General features: G+C 39.8%; 1 pseudogene; it reads left to right on the forward strand.

Moving 5' to 3' along the window:
- Nucleotides 1-5,261: 5,261 nt before the first annotated feature.
- LOC122203158 lies at nucleotides 5,262-18,548 on the forward strand (annotated as a pseudogene).
- Nucleotides 18,549-20,144: the final 1,596 nt, after the last annotated feature.

Below are 20,144 nucleotides of genomic sequence, written 5' to 3' on the forward strand. Positions count from 1 at the left end.
CATGATCTCATGCTTGTGAGATGGAGGGGCTCTGCAATGGGTGTGGAGCCTGCTTAAGATTCTCTCTCCCTCTCCTCCCTCTCCCTCTGCCCCTCTCCCTCTCTCTCTCAAAAAAAGGATGCAAGTGATTATATCGCTCCCACCCAGATAATCCAGGGGAATCTCTCCATCTCAAGGTCCTTAACTGAATGGCATCTTCAAAGTTCATTTTACAATATATGAGAGGATATTCACAGGTTTCTAGAATTAGGATTTGGACATTTTGAGGGGTCGTTATTCTGGCTACCACAGTGACTTACTCCTATCCCAGAAACTCCACATCAACTGTAGCCTGGCTAAACCCAGCAAACTTCTCTGCTATCTGATGGCTGAACCACACCTCCTCCAAATAGATCTGAACCCCTTCCAAATTGTCCTTTTTTGGGGGGGGGGTATTCTCCCACAGCCCTAGGGTACTATTTAGAGCACACCTTATTTTACATCTTCCTCTTTTATCACAGCCAGTACTTTTTTATATTAAACTTCTCGTTTAGCCTATTGTGTGGTTTCTACCTTCTGACTGGACCTGAACTCTTATAATTTATCTAAATATATTTTCCAAAGTAACCTATAAATGGAAAGGAAGTACTTAAACTACAACAGGAAGAGTGGAATAAAAATCAAGAGTATTAGTTTTAGTTTGGTTTGCATTGCTTAGGGAAAAATGTTTAGCATTGTAGTAAGTTGATGGAAATAATTAATACAGACATAGGGTGAAGGTACCAGAAAAGAGAATAGACTTAAAGATGAGAGAGGCTAGAATCTATTCCAGAAATTGACACACTGGTTATCAATCATGAGAGGCTTTTTTAAAAATTCCAATTTCAAAGCCGTATCGTCATTCTGATCTAATTGGTCTTTCTTTGATCGGAGATTCTGATTTAACTGGTCTTGGGTAAAGCCTGACCATCAGTTTCTCTGATGGCTAGAAGTAGGGAGGCAACAATGGAGCAGCTATAGGCAGACGTGTAGACATAGAGGGCTGAAATGTTATTAAGTCCTCCTATGATTATCTCAATTGTCTCTGAGAAATTGAAGGCAATATCATATATTGACAATGAGGCAGAAATTGTGAAAGGCGCCTTGGACCTTTGCTGACACCCACTAAGATACCCACTATGTGTAAAACTCAGTGTAAAACTCAGAATACGGATTAAAACCATGAAACAGTTCCCCGTCTCTCAAGCAACTTGCTCCTTCAGTGGAGAGACATATGAATAATAATAATTTGTAAGCAATTATAAAGACAATTAAAATGATGAATTTAGAGGGGAGAGATAAACTTGTATGCATGATAGGCGAAGCTTTCAAGGTGAGGAACTTAAGATATGGGCCTTGAAAGAAATACAGAAAAGGATGGAGGCAAATACTCTTGATACTGAGATGGGTGTGCACCTCACTTCAGAGTTTCCGAGCAGTTCTGGCTAGCTAGAGTAGAAGGTTTTAAAGAAGATAATGACAGATGCTGAATATGTTAGGTCAGATTTAGTTTGTACATAAGAGCTAGATACAATATATTAAGGGAGACTGGAGGAATATATTACAATATATTAAGGGTACAATATATTAAGGATACAATATATTAAGGGAGACTGGACACACTAAGGAATTTAGGCTTTATTTAATGGGTGATGAAAAGTCACAGAAGTGGTGTCTTCTGTGTCCTTCTCTCCGTCTTCTGCAACACTCTAGTGAGTATTGATGATGTGCTGAAAATTGCTCAGGCAGCCTCATTGCAGGGTCCCAGTGACATGAGGCATGGTTATGAGTAAATAATTAAGCGAAACATGTTGCTGAATACAAAATGCATACTTCAGAATACCATAGGTCAAAACACAATATAAACACCTAAGTATAGTTAAAGGTTATAGGAGGGTGGAGAATGTTTTGAAATATCACATAATTTTTCTCCTTTTTGTATAGTATTTGTTTTGCTCTTTAGCTTTATGTGAGATTTTGTTTACTTCCTTCAATCATTCCACATAAAACAGATCCACACAGTTTGCTACCCGCCATAAAGGAAAATGTATACAGCCAAAGCAGTGAAGTTAGTCTAGCCTTCACCATGCTTTTAGAAATCCATAATGATTTTTTATGCCCAGTCTTTTAACAAAGAATTGATTTCCGTATTAGGAACAAAGCTCAGAGAACGCCCAAAAGAATCAACTCTGACACGGCGGGCGGAGGGGAGGAAAACAAGATCTTATCTTGTTATTTAAGAAATTCTAACTCATGGAAAGAAAAAAATGTCTCTAGGACTGTGAGTGGAGTCGGGGGAATCAAAACGGAGTGGAGAAGAGGGACAAGAAGGTTTGAGACAGAAGAGTCATGATTAACAATAAGGACAGAAATCCCAGTTGGGATGGAATGAAAACCATCCAAATAAGTTTGGATGAATTTCCCCATACCTAGTCTAGGAAGAATATAAGACTTTGAGAGGAGCTCTACATTTGAAGCATCATGTACACATGCTACCGAAATGAAAGAGGAGAAATGGCTGACTAAGGTTTGGGTAGGTGAGCCTGGAAGCTGCCTTTCCTCCCTGGTTTTGTGTAAGAGCAGTGAACAGAACACCAGCGTACTCTTGCTCCTGAAGTGCACATGTATTTCCAAGGGCAATAGTTTGTGAAGGATTACTTGATGTAAGATTTCCAGATGTTTGACTTCCAAATGTACTCACTCTGTCCAGAATTTTATTGGCATAAGAACTCACCCCTTCTCTTTTTACGATAGTTCTCCCGTTTTACAAAATAGGAACATATCTTTTGGTACACTGCCCCAGTTGTAAGAATGTATGTGACGCAAAACAGAGAGACCATTTGAATGATTGGTAATTCCTGTTGAGAAAATAAGTGCCTTTAATAACTGAGTTTCAAAGATGATTTTTTAAATCAGATGGTTATCGAGTCTTTATGTTCAAAACTTCAGGTAGAATCTATACAGCTGTCAATGGTTAAATCATTAAAAATACTCTTGATTAGAGATCCTGTGTTAAATTTGTATATAAATCAGGGAAGACAAGAAAACAATTGAATGGTATTGCTATCATAAAACCACTGTCATTCCCACAAACATATGTATGTGGGCAAGATTTCTGAACACTTACATTTGTAAATATTTTTGAAATGAATAGAATGGATTATTAGCCTTGTTTCATTCAATATTCATCCATAAATTCTTGAAATAATTGGACAAATCCTCATTTCTCTCATTATGGAATGGATTTTAAATACAATTTTACCTTTTTATTTAATAAATACGTGTTAAATTTTGTAGTGTATTTAGGTTGTTTAAATTTGCAAGGTACTACTAATAATGGAATTGATAAACATGAAGAAATGAATTGTTTTAAACTTAGAACTTATGGGGAGGGGGTGCCTAGGTGGCTCAGTCGGTTAAATGTCCAACTTCAGCTCAGGTCATGATCTCACAGTTCGTGGGTTCGAGCCCCGCGTCGGGCTCTGTGCTGACAGCTCAGAACCTGGAGCCTGCTTCGGATTCAGTGTCTCCCTTTCTCTCTGCCCCTGTCCTGCTTGCACTCTGTCTCTCTCTCTCTGTTTCTCTCTCAAAAATAAGAATAAACATTAATGGTTTTTTTTTTTTAATTTAGAACTTATGGTCACAGACACTAAAAAAACCACCCCGATTTTATTCTTATTTCATAGAAAAGTATGGTAGACTGATTCAGATTTTTCCAACACTAATGCTACATATAAGACAACACAAAACGTAAGTATTACCCAGCAGTAAGCATGTATTTGTTCATGTGGAGCAGCTGGAGACTGGCTTGGTGACTGCTTATTCTGGCTGGTTTTGCTCACACATTTGTGTTGTCTGACTGTTGACTCATGTGGGGGACACTCAGCTCTGCTTCAGGTGTCTTTCACTCTCCAGCAGACAAGCTCTGGCAGAAACGTAAGAGAGAAGGTGAGCCCCATCTCTCCAAAGCTTCACAAGCCCCTGAATCACATTTCCCAGCATCACACTGGCTGAAGTAAGTCATCAGTCCCAGAGTCAAATGGGAAATAGTACAAAGTAACATGGCAAAAGACAGCTGACGCATTAGGACCATTTTTGCAATCTACCACAGGGTGGTACTTAAAAGACTTTCAAGTATGAAAATATATATAAGAAAAAATTCCAAAGGGGAAATGAAATGCAAACATGAACTGCAGAGATAAAGGACCAACATAAAATCTGTGACTTTTACTTTTTATTTTATTTTTTAATTTTTATTTATTTTTAAAGGAGAGAGAGACAGAGCATGAGCAGGGGAGGGGAAAAGAGAGAGAGGGAGACACAGAATCCAAAACCGGCTCCAGGCTCTGAGCTGTCAGCACAGAGCCTGATGCGGGGCTCGATCTCATGAGCTGTGAAATTCGTGACTTTTTTTTTTTTTTTTTTTTTTTTTTTAATTTTTTTTATTTATTTTTGGGACAGAGAGAGACAGAGCATGAACGGGGGAGGGACAGAGAAAGAGGGAGACACAGAATCGGAAACAGGCTCCAGGCTCCGAGCCATCAGCCCAGAGCCCGACGCGGGGCTCGAACTCATGGACCGTGAGATCGTGACCTGGCTGAAGTCGGCCGCTCAACCGACTGCGCCACCCAGGCGCCCCTGAAATTCGTGACTTTTAAAGAAGAGTCTGCTCGGTGTTTTTAATATGGACGGTAGTGAGTATCCAATCATTAGGAATTCAATTATATTGCATATATTTTTAAAAGTGATGCAGCAGTTCTATTTTAAAATGTCAATATTTATAACACACTAAACTTACATTCTTTGCAACTATGTAAATTGATGATGAAACTAAACTAAAAATGTGTGAGCAGTAGGCAGATTCTCAACAATATTTTAGGGGTGTGCGAGCAAAATAATTTAAATTCCACTGATAACGAATTTCCAGAAGCCAAGGAGAGTGTGGAGTTTCTGAAAGATAGCAAAGTAGAAAAGGCCTGAGTCAGATCAAAACTCTTGTTTGAGAACCTCATAAAAAGAAGCAATAATATGAGCAGGGCACATAGGACACCTGTGGTAGACTGTAACCCAATCTTTTTTGGTCAAGACTTGTGTATCCTATGAAGAGCCCCTATGTTAAGTCAAAATATTCTAGGCCTTATGGCATAGCTAGAAATCCAATACCAGAAATTTTTGAATTAGACCTTAGGTGTGGGTATACTCCTCATAGGACAATTGCAGGATTGAGACAGGAGGTGACGAACATGGCCTCACTGATTGGTAGTGCAGAAAAGGTAAACAGAGGGAAGTCTCATCATGGAACTCTATCCTCTTTAAGATTAAGAGTTATAACTTCTGTCATTTGCCAAATCATATACCCAAGTTCAGGCCAGTTCACTTTGGCAAATACAGGTCAGGAAAGGCACGGAGCAAACAAGCCAGATGACATCACAGTGGGTACAATACAATGAGGATGGAGGCTAATGGCTAGAAACCAAACAGAAAAGCATCCTGACCAGAACACTCCAAACCATTTTCTGGCCTTTACACTGTAAAGGCGAGGGAGATCCCTTAAGAAGTAGGTTACCTTCTGATATACGGCTCACAAAAGACTACTAAAGGAGAAGAGAATGAGGTGTTTTACTTAAAAAGATTAAATGGTTTCTGAAAACCATATGAACGCGTGCTTGAGGGCAAGATGGAATCATGTGTTACAGGAACACACATGCTCTATACCCAAGTTGTAGTGTCCTTACGTTGACTTGACCACAACTAACAATAACATGTACATTATAAAGTGCCAAGCAAAATTTATATAGTTTATTTTAAGTACCCATCTGACTATTTTAAGATTAATTTTGTAGTATTTTCTTTCATATCTTTAAAAATATTTGATACAAATAAGGGAATATGTGTATTAACTCAAGGAAACGGTATCAATATAAGGTAACTTAGAAAAACTATGTAGATGTTGGGGTAAAAATCACCCATCCACAAAAGAAATTTCTTATTGACTCATCCTAATTTATAATGTCTAGATTGTAAAATTCTTTCATCTACTCATTTTACGAATGTGCAGTGTTGAGCTTTGATGGAAAATCTAAATTACACAAGTCTCGAGATTTAATCCTGCCTGAAGCAAGCAAATTAACTAAATGATTTCTCAAATTTCCTCCCAAGTCCTATGATTTAATGAGGTTGTAGAAACGATGACTACACACTAAATGTGTGGACACGCTGTCAGCGTTGAGCGTTTTCCTTCAGAGAGGTGGCTTCCCTTCATAGTAAGGGAAATGTGACCTTTTGTGGAGGGACTGAAACTCAGTACATGTATTCCTGAGGTTTTTACCAAAACCCACTGAGGCAATTGCTTAGACCTCTTTGTTGTGAGGTCAGAAAAACAGGCCAGAAAATGGGTCGGAGTGTTCTCTAGGACTGGCTTCCAGAAGAGACCCAGGAGTGGATACGCTGGGTGAACGACTAACAGGTCTGTGTCCGTCACTGTCTAGTCAAGAGACAGAAATCCTAACAGCTTCTTTAACAGAGAGAATTTAATACGGGAATTAAGTCATTATGAAGAATTGTTACCTATATTAACGGCAAAGGTCTAACAAAACCCCGACATGATGGAGGGATCGAGCATCTGCAGGAAGCAGTGACCACACCCACACCTGGGAAGGTATCTTGGAGAGAACCTTCAGGGAACTGAAAATCAGGAGGGGACATTGGTTAGCTGGTGCTGTTTTTGCAACTGTGACCAAAATTCCAAAATGGGGCTACTTGCTGCTTCTCCCAAGGAACTGCTTCTTTGGGGGTGAAAAAGTAACTGGGAGGGAGTTGGGAGATGGTGTTTAAGGATACAAACCAGCAACCAGGAGCTGAATAAAGCCTAGAGATCTAATGCACAGCCCAGTGGCCACAGAATACTGTGCTGCAAACTTCAAAGTTGCCGGGAGACTAGGCATTAATTGTCCCCACCACACAAAGGGATTGATGCTTATGTGAAGCATGGGCGTGTCAGCTAACACCGCTGATCGTGCTGCAACACACGCACATATCAAATCAACACGTTAAATACCTTAACACTGTATGTCAATTATATCGCAGTGAAAATACATTAAAGAAAGAAGCATGAAGGGAAGAGGAACAAGTCGCTCCCTTCTCTCCAGCTTTGTGGTGCGCATCTAGCACCCCTATCGGCAGTCTTGCAAGGAGATAACTGCCAGGCAGAAATGTGGTTTGCAGAGTCCCAGCTCCAGCGAGGTGAAGCAGAGCACAGAAGGGTGAGTTTGGGGCTCAAAACCAATAGCTTAATAACTGGGATGGATTAAAAACATAAGGACAGCGGTGTGTCAAAGCCACAGAAAACAAATCTATGAAAGCGGGCATCCAAAAGACAAATACAAAAATACCAGAAAATGATCGAGGGGTGCCTGGGTGGCTCCACTGGTTAAGAGTCCCACTCTCAGTTTCAGCTCAGGTCATGATCTCACGGTTTGGTGAGTTCGAGCCCGCGTCAGGCTCTGCACTGACGTGCGGAGTCGGCTTGGGATTCTCTCGCTCCCTTTTTCTCTGCCCTTCCCCTGCTCACGCCGTTTCTGTCTCTCTCAAAAATAAATTAATCAATTTAAAAACATTAAAAAAAAGAAAATGATTGGAATGGTAAATCCGTAACATTCACATGAAATTATCTTTGTAAAGAATACAGAATTCTGCCTTATAAAAGGGTATAAGCTGCTGTTAAGCAAATACAATATCTTTACATTGAATCAGAAAAAGATGCTGATGTTGAGGGGTGAAAATTCAGGTGGCTGGTTCAAAATGTACTTGGGGCTCAGACTCCCCCTTTCAGAGTGAGTAGAAGTGACATGGGTACCACATCAGCCTTGGCTCGCTAAGACTGTCCGGCTCAGGAGACATTTTTGGGGGACACCGAACAGCGCTACACAGACTCATTCTGATTCTTCAGATAGGACCTAATGCGCACAACAACCATCACTGAACCTTTCAGAAGCTGACAACCCGGCCCCAGAACTTAATCCGAGTGCTACGTATGACTCCCACAGGAGTGGGCTGTGAACACATGTGTGAGGGCTCTCTTTAGAAATAACCTAGGAGCCATCTGGAAGACATGTGAGGGCATGTACGCTGATTTTGTGTTGTATATGTTTTCTTTTCCTATCCTGCTGATGATATTCTTTCACTTCTCTCTAGGGTTCACACCACAAACCGCATGCTAAATGAGGCTATAATCAAAATGAAGATCCAGACAATGAGTAGGAAAGTATGCTCTAAAAAGATACAACAACATTCTTTCCAGACTTATGAAGACGCTGAAAGTTAAGAGTTAAGAATCTTTCCCAAAAGTACAGACCTAAAAGTATGACAGAATTAGAGGACCCCCAACCCGCTGACCCTTCATCCATAATAATCTTCACTGCACAATGTCACCTCTCTAATATCAGTAACAAACAAATTTAGGGATCTCCTAAAGCATGCTAGATACAAGTTAGAATGATTCCTTAAGATAAGGCAAGAGCTTCATTGGATGCCGCCATGACATCAGCCATTTCCATTTCCTGTTGACACTGCACCAATAGGCTAAAGAAGGCCTGTTACGTAGTTAAGGACAGCTCTTGCTGTCCGCAGAACCACATGCTTAACTCCGGTTGAATTAATAAACATTGACTTATAAAAGGCATGTTATCAAATGCCATTTTCAGAATGCACAGGGAGTAGGAGAACTTTTAATTCATTTAACAAAACCAGATTCTAGAGTACAAGGTACATGGGAAGTGCTAAATTAATAACATGAAAAGAACATAGTCCCTATTACCAAAAGATTCACATTCTTTGAATCTTTTGGATCTGAGCCTGGGTGGCTCCGTCAGGAAAGCATCTGACTCTTCATTTCAGCTCAGGTCATGATCTCATGGTTTGTGGGACAGAGCCCCACATTTTGGCTCTGTGCTGACAGCACAGAGGCTGCTTGGGATTCTCCCTCTCCCTGTCTCTCTGCCCCTCTCCCACTGGCTCTCACTCTCTCTCTCTCTCTCAAAATAAATACACTTAAAAAAAAGACTCATTCTAATTGAGCCATCACATCAGATAAACGAGATCTGTGAAGTGTCAGCTGTTATATCAACATGAACACAAGAAATCTGTGTCATCCTCACACAGCGACTTATTTCTCATTTTTTCCAGCTGTAATACACACCAAAATCCATGTTTACCCCCATAATTAGACACCACAGAACAACTCCTCAAATTATTAGGGACATTTTCCTTTAGTTTGATAACAGCTAATATAACTCAGAAGACAAGTAGCAGACTTTCAAAGGTAAACTAAGGTTCACATACAAATCTTGAAATGAGTTTGGGTGAACTACTTAAAATAGCGTTGCCCTCCATGAATAAGGCTTTTCCCATAGTATTTAGTGGCACAAAATTTACAACAGCCAGGTCAGCATTTTGTGTGTGAGGGAGAGAGAAGAATCAATGAAGGTTTCTAAGGCCTGGCAAAATGCAGTGACATGACAGGTTACGTGTGAAAAGAGGCTCAGACAAAAAAATAAATAAATAATGATAAATAATGGAGAAAATGGGAACAAGTGACCTCTCAGGAAAACCTACTTTATCTTACATACTATTGTTTTTCCTCTATAAGCTGGAGAAAATGGATGATGAGAAAAAAATTTTAAATAAATAAATACATACACACACAAACACACACACACAAACACACACACATAACAGTCAGAGAAATTAACAATCATTTGTTAGGTAAATCTCTAAGCCCCATCAAATCAATATTGTCAGTATATAATAAAAATTACGACAGTCTTCAATGCTTCTGGGTTTCTCTCCTCTCTCTCTCTCCCTCTTTCTCATAGTTCACTTAAAATTTTTTTTAACGTTTATTCATTTTTGAGAGACAGAGAGAAACAGAGTGTGAGCAGGGAAGGAGCAGAGAGAGAGGGAGACACAGAATCTGAAACAGGCTCCAGGCTCTGAGCTGTCAGCACGGAGCCTGACGCGGGGCTCAAACTCATGCACTGCAAGATCATGACCTGAGCCGAAGTCGGATGCTCAACAGACTGAACCACACAGGCGCCCCTCTCATAGTTCACTTAAAGTGAACCATTTTCAGAGTACACAGCAGCTTGGAAGGCAGAAAATTCTGCATTGTGAGATGCCAGAGTAACATCAGGAATAAGCCTTTGCCCATTTTATGCCAGCATATCAGACCTGAACCTCTGTTTTCCAAGAATCCGAAACAGGACTATTTGCAGCAGGTTACCTCTGAGCCAGAAGGACACTAACAGATTCTAAAGAAGAGAGACAACCCAATAATTTAAGATCTGTTGATGAGTGAATGTGCACACACCCTCTATCACATAAAATTTCCATGTCTGTCCCCAACAAGGAACCTTGCAACTGCTGCTAATCTCGAGATATTCACCAACACATCAGGTTGAATCCTTGACAACTGCCTTCTTCGTTTCTGCTTTCAATAAGCTCTTAAATAATTTGTTTATCACTTGGGCCATTTGGTGATAAATGGAGTTTATTTAGTGTGTCCTCTAATTAATTAGTTTGCTTTCTGTGCTATTAATGGAGGCACAAGTATACCCATTAGCCCTTGGGAAGTGCTCTTGCACACAGCCTTTGAAAAAGGAATGTTTCACAGCCTATAAGGTTCTGACTCTTGGTAATGCTGTTTGGGCCGCAAGAGGAATTGGAGGATTTTCCCAAGCAATCGGGTTTTCCTTTAGCCCAAAAGGAAAAATAAGTATCCACAGGATTGTGGTTCTTTTGAAATGGCTGTAGTTTCACTGCAATTTCCATCCAAAGCAACATGCGTTTTGTCAGGCTGAGGTTCAGCCATTAGGTTGCTAATTAAGTTAACAAGTGCTGTGTGCTGCTTAATTTGGCAACAAGCTATCCTACAGACTGTTCAATAAGAAAAGCAGCATTTCCATAATGATTCTGTTTTTTAGCTTGGAATTAAGCTAAAACTCTAATGATCCCTATGAAGGGACATCTGATGCATGTGTTCAAAATGTAGAAAAGGAGAATACGCTGTTTTCCTTGCTGGACACTCACACCTTTTATTTACACGTTTACTGCATAGTGTGGCTGAAATAGGGGTAATTGCCTGTGTACATTTTTAATTCATCATAATTCAAATAAAATGTGTTTCTCTGCCCAACTTCCTTCTTACAGCTGTCATTTTGCCCAACTGCAAATTGACTTTCAGTAATGGGTTCCATTGCAGTGAGCTAATTGTGGGTGTGATTTATTCTCTTGTTATCCTTGGTTGATGTGCCTCTCCTTCAGTCGTAGGGGTTAAAAATGAGATTCATTGGTTCATTTATTCAGTAGATATTTCCTGAGTATCTATTGTGTGCCAGATATTGCACTAGGCTCTGGGGACTCAGGAAAAAATGCACCTGGAGTGCGATCTTGATAGAGGTTCCAAAAAAATAACCATGTATTTATTCCATCTAAGAAAACATCTTTCAGGAGGACCATTCCTGGACTAAGATCTTGGAGACCAGCATGTGCTGTATAAAAATACCTAAACTCAGTCACTAACCAAGGAAAGAAAAGGAAATAAGTAAGTTGTTTAATCTCTCTGGGCCTCATTAGTTCATTTATAAAGTGGAAGGGAAGGGCTTACTTGTTAAAGTCCCTTTCAGCAGATTTCTTGAATAATCCATATTCTCTCATGACCTGTACTCAACCAAATGCTATTTCCTCAACCTAGAGTTCCTTTCTCCTTCCCTCTTCTAGTTCTGCATATTAAGACTACTCAGTCAAGTCTGTGGTCCACTCAATTGTGTTGTATCAATACCAATTTTCTAGTTTTGATGAATGTACTGGTTCTATAACATGGTACCATTAAGAGAAGCTGGGCAGGGAGTACACTGGATCTCTCCATGCTATTTTGGCAACTTCTTATAAGTCTGTAATTATTTAAAATAAAACATTTTTTTAATACCCCCATATTCATAACCTACCTCGAAAACAAAATTAAAACTGAAACCAATCTCTTCTTCCCTTATCTCTGTTATAACATCTTGACTGCCTTATAGTTACTAACGAATCCACCTGCCTCTTTTGATTCTTAACTCAGAGACAGAACTACATCAGATCTATCTTTGCATCCTCCACAGACCTTACAATAGTTGCTTTTCTAACCCAGGTTCATTCAATGAAATTCAACAAATGAGGTTCAAAACACTGGTTAAAACATTTCCTTACATCTCTTATCCCATCAGGGAAGCCCTGCCTCACATCCTGTTTCCCTTTAGTGGCATTCAACAGAATCTGCATGCAGAACGTGTGTAGGCATACCATTCGCATACTCATTTTTTCAAGGTGCCTAAAAGTAAAATGTGACTGGTAGTAATACTCACCTGGATACCAAGGACAAAGAGAGTTAATTACCCAGTGATGGCAGAACACAGTACATAAATAATGGAGCATGATAGAAATAAGGGTTATGTTATATAAACATTCAGGTCCTGCAATATCCCATTCTGGGTTTGGTTTTCAAATGGATGACAATTAAAATAAAGTACACTTCTGTTTGGTTCTGAAGATGCTTTCACTACAGCTTTTTGAGACCTTGAGACTCCAGCATTGAAACATACATACATAATGTGGATACCTGGATATTAACACCAGAAGGGGCTCCAAAAGGTCATTTCTACCCACTTATGACTTATATTTGTAAAAGTTGTGAGCGGTTGGCCCCAGCCATCTGTAGCTGCTAAGATAAAGACAGATATGCCTATATATTTTTACAACTTGTTAAATAGAGATCATCGCAAATTATTAAAATGTAATTTCAGTAAAATTAAAATGGAATTAAATTAAAAAATTAAGTCAGTGGCAACTACTCTTTGAGAATACAGGTCAGGTATTGAAAGAAAAAAATTATTGTATCCAGGATAAAAAATTGCAAAACTAATAAAAAGTTTTAAAAGTTTTTACTGCATTGTATTTGTGCTTGATTTTGTCTCTAAGAATAACTGATGAATGTCTTTAAAATTCAATCATATATAAATAGGCAGAATATAATTTCTAATGATTAGTCATTTTCCCCAAAACCTGTTGAGTATAAATATAAATTTCATTTTGTCAAAAATTTACATTAGAAAATATAAAAACAATTACTGTTTATTAACTTTATTTGAATGCCAGTTAAATTATAAAAATTTTTAAGTAATTTTAAACACTTATGTAATATTTATAATTTTTGTAATTTTTATAACAGATTATATTTTAAAACTTACATAACATATAAGTTTTATAATTTTTTTTAAAAAACCTGTTTTATACTAGCAGTCTTTCCTTTATTTGCCTTTGATCTAAACACATAATAGTGAAACTTAGAGATATAAATAAAAGTTGCTCATCTGACAAATTGGACCAATGTGACAAATGTGGCCAAGGCAATGAATATAATTAAGTCCATTGATTTCTTTCCTGATTTGAGCTATTTTGGTGACCTTAATAAAATTAAGGAGGTACCATACTGGATATATTAAAACACAATGTGGATTAGGTTTTGCGAATTAAGATTAATAGGAGTCAAACCAGAAAGCTAAAGAACTAAAATAGAATGGTCATTTTTATGTCAATATTAATAGAAGACAGAAGAGAAACAAAAAACAAAGCATGATCTCTACCACTGAAAGTACCTGTTATTTAAGAGTCGTCAGTTACCTGAAAAGCTGTCTTAAAAGCCACAAGCTATAGAGGTGCCTGGATAGTTCAGGTGGTTGAGTGTTCGACTGGATTTTGGCTCAGGTCATGATCCCAGGGTTGTGGGACTGAGCCCCGAATCAAGTTCCATGCTAAACACAGAGCCTGCTTGGGAGTCTCTCTCTTTCTCTCTCTCCCTCTCTCCGCTCCTCTCCCCTGCTCACACTCTTTCTCTGTCTCTCTCTCTCTCTAAAAAAAAAAAAAAAAGCCACAAGCTATGTGACTGCTGTGGTAAGCAGGGTAATAGTACTCTAAAAATGTCCATGCCTCATCCTCAGAACCTGTGAATATATTATATTATAAGGCAAGGAAGAATTAAAGTTGCAGACAGAAGTGAGGTTGCTAATGAGCTGTCTGAAAAATAGAAAGATTATCCAGGACTACTTGGGTGGGCCCAATGAAATCACAAGGATCATTAAAAGTGGAAGAAGTTAGCAGAAGAGTCAGTATCAAATGACGTGATGTAAGAAAGACTTAAGCAGCCATTGCTGGCTTTGAAGATGGAAGAGGAGCCCACAAGCCAAGGAATGCAGGTGGCCTCTAGAAGTTGGAAAAGGTAAGAAAATAGACGTCCTCAGAGCCTCCAGAGGGGCACGGCTATGCTGACACCTTGATTTTAACCCAGTGAGACCCATTTTAGATTTCTGACCTCCAAAACCAAAAGATAATAAATACGTGTGGTTTAGACCCTTAGGTCTCTGGCAATTTGTAGCAGCGGCAATAAAAACTAGTACAGCTACACTTCCAGTTTCTGCTTCTGCAGGTAGGAAGCCAAGAAGCTGCCACAACATCCTAACAAGAAGTAAAAAGCTGAGCAAACTTCCAGGATATATAAGAGACATGAGGACACAAAGCAAACCACCATCTCAATGACTGAAAAGACCTACAGCAAAATACAGAGATAACAATTTACTGAACTAGAGGCTGATAAGTGGAAACTGCCTGCCTCAGGAACCAGTGCTGAGGAAAGAAAAATCTGAACTGTAACTGACATGTTGCTGGAGGCTCAGTGTGGACAAATCTGAGAGATAAAAACCCAAGGAAGATCCAGCCATCAGGAGACCCCACGACTTTGTGAGATTTCCCTCTAGAAGTTTGACCAGGTTCCTATAGTGAATGTCTAATAAAAATGCCCTTATGCTTCGAGCAGGGGTCGGGGAGGAAGAGAAACCATTCTGAAATATGCCAGAGCACTCAGTTCTTCCTAACAAGACCTGATCTCGGTAGAAACCAGTAAAGCAGAGCCTAAGCTGCTGGGATATTATCATCGTGTACCAATAGGCCAAAAAGACAATTTAAAAAGACAGAACAAGCACCAAAACCAGGCAGGGATGTTAGAATGATCAGGCCAGTAATTTAAAATGGTATGATTAATATGCTAAGGGCTCTAATGGGTAAAGTAGACAGCATGTAAGAACAGATGGGTGATGTAAGCAGAAAGATGAAAATCCTCAGAAGGAACCAAAAAGAAATGCCAGAGATCAAAAACAACTTAACATAAAGAGTGCCTTTGATGGGATTACTAATAGACTGGACACAGTCTGTGCTTAAGGATACCTCAACAGAGACCTCCACAACTGAAAAGGCAAAAAGAACAAATACTGGAAAACAACAACAACAACAAGGCAAAACAAAACAAAACACTATAACAGACCATGTAAGGACTGTAAGACAGCGACAAAAGATGTAACATATACATAGAGGGAGTACTGGAAGAAAAGAGAGAAAGGAATAGAAGAAATCGTGCTCAAAGAATGATGACTGAGCATTACCTCAAATTAATGTCAGACACCAAAAGGCAGATCCAGGAAGCTCAGAGGACCCCTAGAAGGACAGCTGCCCTAAAAACTACACCCAGGCATATACTTTGAAATTAGAGAAAAAATCTTGGAAGAAGCTGTGGGAGGGGGTGGAGGGAAAGCTTACCTGCAGGGGAACAAAAATAAGAATTACATGCAACTTCTCTTCAGAAACCATGCAAGCAAGAAGAGAGTGGAGTAAAATATATAAAGTGCAGGCCCTCATTTGATTGTGCTTCATAGATACTGAGTTTTTTCCAAATCAAAGGTTTGTGGCCACCCTGCATAGAGCGAGTCTATTGGTGCTATTTTCCCAGCAGTAGTTATTCATTTCATGTCTCTGGGTCACATTTTGGTAATTCTTGCAGCATTTCTAACTTTTTCATTATTATTATATTTGTTATGGTGATCTATGATCAGTAATTTTTTTTTTTTTTAATCTGGGCGGGGGCGAGGTGGGGCCGAGGGAGAGAGAAAATCCCAAGCAGGCTCCACACTCAGTGCAGAGCCCGATGTGGAGCTTGATCCCACGACTCTGGAATCCTGATCTGAGACAAAATCAAAAATTGGTGCTCAAACAACTGAGCCACCCAGGGGCCCCATGATCTGTGATCAGTAATCTTTGATGTTACTATGGCAATTGTTTTGGGGTACCCCAAACCATGGACATAGAAGACAGCAAACTTAACTGACCAATGTTGTATGTGTTCTGATTCCTCTACTGACTGGCCTTGGCCTCCCTATTTGCTGAGACTCTCTCCTTGGGCCTCCCTATTTGCTGAGACTCTCTCCTTGGGCCTCCCTATTTGCTGAGACATAAGAATATTAAAATTATGCCAATTGATAACCCTGCAATGACCTCTAAGTGTTCAAATGAAAGGACAAGCCACACATCTTTCACTTTAAAAGCTGGAAATAATTAAGATGAGTGAGGAGGCCTGTCAAAAGCTGACAAAGGCTGAAAGCTGGGCCTCTTACACCAAACAGTGAGCCAAAGAAAGGCAAAGTTCTAGAAGGAAATTAAAGTGCTATTCCAGTGAACATGTGAATGATAAGAGCAAAACAGCCTTATTGCTGATATGGAGAAAGTTTTAGTCTGGATAGAAGATCAAACCAGCCACAACATTCCCTTAAGCCAAAGACTAATCCAGAGCAAGGCATTAACTGTCTTCAAGTCTGTGAAGGCTGACAGTTGAGGAAGCTACAGAAGGAAAGTTTGAAGCTAGCAGAGGATGGTTCATAAGGTTTAAGGAAAGAGGGCAGCCTATGACCCTGCAGAGGCCAAACTGGTGGCGGACCTTCTCGAGGGGCAAAGACGTATCTTGTACTCAATAATGCAGATTATTACTTTACACCACACATCTATCCAGCCTCAAGGTCTGAGGGTGGCCTCATCGGATGAACTATCAGTATCCTGACTGTAACAAATCTTGGTGCTTGTATCCTTTATTTCTTCTTTGCAACACTGAGCTTTTTGTCTGTGATCATTAATTAATAAAGAATCCACATTTTAAAAAATGTTTATTTATTTATTTATTTTGAAAGACAGGCAGAGAGAGAAAGAGAGAGATTGAATCCCAAGCAAGTTACATGCTGTCAGCACAGAGCCCAATGTGGGTCTTAATCTTATGAAATGTGAGATCATGACCTGAGCCGAAATCAATAGGGCACTTAAATGACTGAGCCACCCAGGTGCCCCAAACATCCACAATTTTTATTTTTTTAATTTTTTTTTTCAAGTTTAGTCAACCTCTTCTTTATTTTTTTTAATATATGAAATTTATTATCAAATTGGTTTCCATACAACACCCAGTGCTCATCCCAAAAGATGCCCTCCTCAATACCCATCACCTCCCCTCCCCTCCCTCCCACCCCCCAACAACCCTCAGTTTGTTCTCAGTTTTTAAGAGTCTCTTATGCTTCGGCTCTCTCCCACTCTAACCTCTTTTTTTTTTTTTTCCTTCCCCTCCTCCATGGGTTTTTGTTAAGTTTCTCAGGATCCATATAAGAGTGAAACCATATGGTATCTGTCTTTCTCTGTATGGCTTATTTCACTTAGCATCACACTCTCCAGTTCCATCCACGTTGCTACAAAGGGCCATATTTCATTCTTTCTCATTGCCACGTGGTACTCCATTGTGTATATAAACCACAATTTCTTTATCCATTCATCAGTTGATGGACATTTAGGCTCTTTCCATAATTTGGCTATTGTTGAGAGTGCCGCTATAAACATTGGGGTACAGGTGCCCCTATGCATCAGTACGCCTGTATCCCTTGGGTAAATTCCTAGCAGTGCTACTGCTGGGTCATAGGGTAGGTCTATTTTTAATTTTCTGAGGAACCTCCACACTGTTTTCCAGAGTGGCTGCACCAGTTTGCATTCCCACCAACAGTGCAAGAGGGTTCCTGTTTCTCCACATCCTCTCCAGCATCTATAGTCTCCTGATTTGCTCATTTTGGCCACTCTGACTGGCGTGAGGTGATATCTGAGTGTGGTTTTGATTTGTATTTCCCTGATGAGGAGCGACGTTGAGCATCTTTTCATGTGCCTGTTGGCCATCTGAAACATCCACGATTTTTAAAGAATCAAGTCTATAGACAGATTATGTTTCCTGTCGAATTACTGCCATGGATTAATATTCCCACTGTTTTCATTGTTCCCGCTAGAGTTGAGAGATTACAGCAAATTATATAATGGCATAGGAGAGTTTCCAAGTGGCTGGTTTCAGCTCATTGTTAATATACTTTCCTTCCTCTTTTTCACTGACATGCTGATCTACTGGATTCATAGAGGCCTTTGTCATAGACTTGTGTTTAGTCACGTACACAAACCTCACCATCTCTGGCAGAGTCCTACTCCATTTGTAAGTCACGGCTTCCTTCAGAGTCTACCTTGCCATATATATATACCCTTTTATCTTTCTGTTACACAAGTAGGTTTATTTAAGTTTGCACCTCTTTGTCAATATCTGACGTGGGTTCCTAAATGGCAGAGAGAGTAGAGCCAGTTAGCAAGTTCATGAGACCTGCTAGAATCTTGATGCTTCCACGAGGTGACCTCAGGAGACTCATTGTAATGTTATTTTGAATCCATTTTCATCAACACCATGATGGGCATAATAATGTTTCCTAGGCGGGGTTTTTGTATGAGTCGTGGGAGATTAAGGAGTACTTGACGTGGAATAAGAGTTCAGTAAGTCACGGAACATCACGGTATCCTTTTTATTAACAGAAGTAACGTGTGTGTTGCCTCAAAAAATCATCGTGTGAACTGAAACAGATCCAGGTTTTATTTTAGGTTACAAGTCAGCCATGATTTTTTTTTTTCCACTTGCTAGTTTCCCCTTTCAATGTCTCCTTCCTCTTCCAGCATGCAGAGACACCGGAAGAGTATGTCTCACCTCACTCACCAGCCCTTGAGTCTGTTGGCTGGGCTCCCTCACTCCCACTGCTGGGAGACAGGCTTCAGTCCAAGTGCTCCTTCGCTCTGGTGCCTCCTTGCCCAACGGTCACCAGGCGGCTCGCCCGGTGGCCCTCTCAGGGCTGACGCTGCCAACTGGACCCTTGTCTTCCCCTGAGTCAATGCTGGTAACCCGTTCCTCACCTTGTTCATCTGTTGGACCTCAGAGCTGTTTGTGATGCTTGGATCGCTGCCTTTCCTGCTGTTGTCAGAAGTCTGGCCCTCGCCACATCTCATCTGTTTCCAGCCGCCTCGCCTTGGATCCACAGCCAGATGTTCCGGTCTGTCCTTTTCCCCAGCCCCACACTGAGGAACTCCATAGCACTGGATAAACCCCACAGTGCTGGTTTCACTAAGCCTCTATCTAGTTACAATCCATGAAATACCGTATGCGATTTTAACAAAAGAAGCTCACCTTAGTCTCAGTCACTAAAACGGCTCGAGGAAATATTTCTCTATTTGTGTATTTCCATTCTGTATTACAGCTTTCTTCCCTAATATAGTGCGTGGCTGTAAAGGAGTAGGTACGAATGTGGTCCAATTTATTTTTTCGTGCAATAAATATGGATTTAATGTTTTATTATAAATTGCTGCTAGTGTAAAAATTTACCTCTTATAATAGCATACTTTATTATTTTTGAAGTTGCCAAGGTGATCTTTTATTTTATATAGTTGATAACTTTATTTTGCAATTGACAGAAATAATTTCAAACTAGAATAGGCCTTCTCCACAAAGCAAATAAATAGTATTTTCAAGTGAATAAAAAGAAAGAAGAGGCCTCAAATAAAAGTGGAATAATAGAGAGGATCATGTTTCAATTTTATAGTCTTTCTGTCCACGATACAACATTTGACTTGTAACCTTCTTTTTATGTTCACCATCTGCATACCGCTACGATACAGGAAATGTGAGATGGGTCCAGGTCGTTTGGATCTATAATATTAAGTATGAACATAACATCTAAATAGAATGAGCCCGGTCTGGGGCAGTGGACTAGAAGTCATATAATTTCTATCTCCCAGTCACCATTCATTTGTTATGTCCTTGAGCAAATCATTTAACCTTTCTCTGCCTCGGACTTTTCTAAGAAGTAGGATATACCTATTCC

The sequence above is a fragment of the Panthera leo genome, chromosome D3 (genome assembly GCF_018350215.1).
Source record: "Panthera leo isolate Ple1 chromosome D3, P.leo_Ple1_pat1.1, whole genome shotgun sequence".
NCBI lineage: Eukaryota > Metazoa > Chordata > Mammalia > Carnivora > Felidae > Panthera > Panthera leo.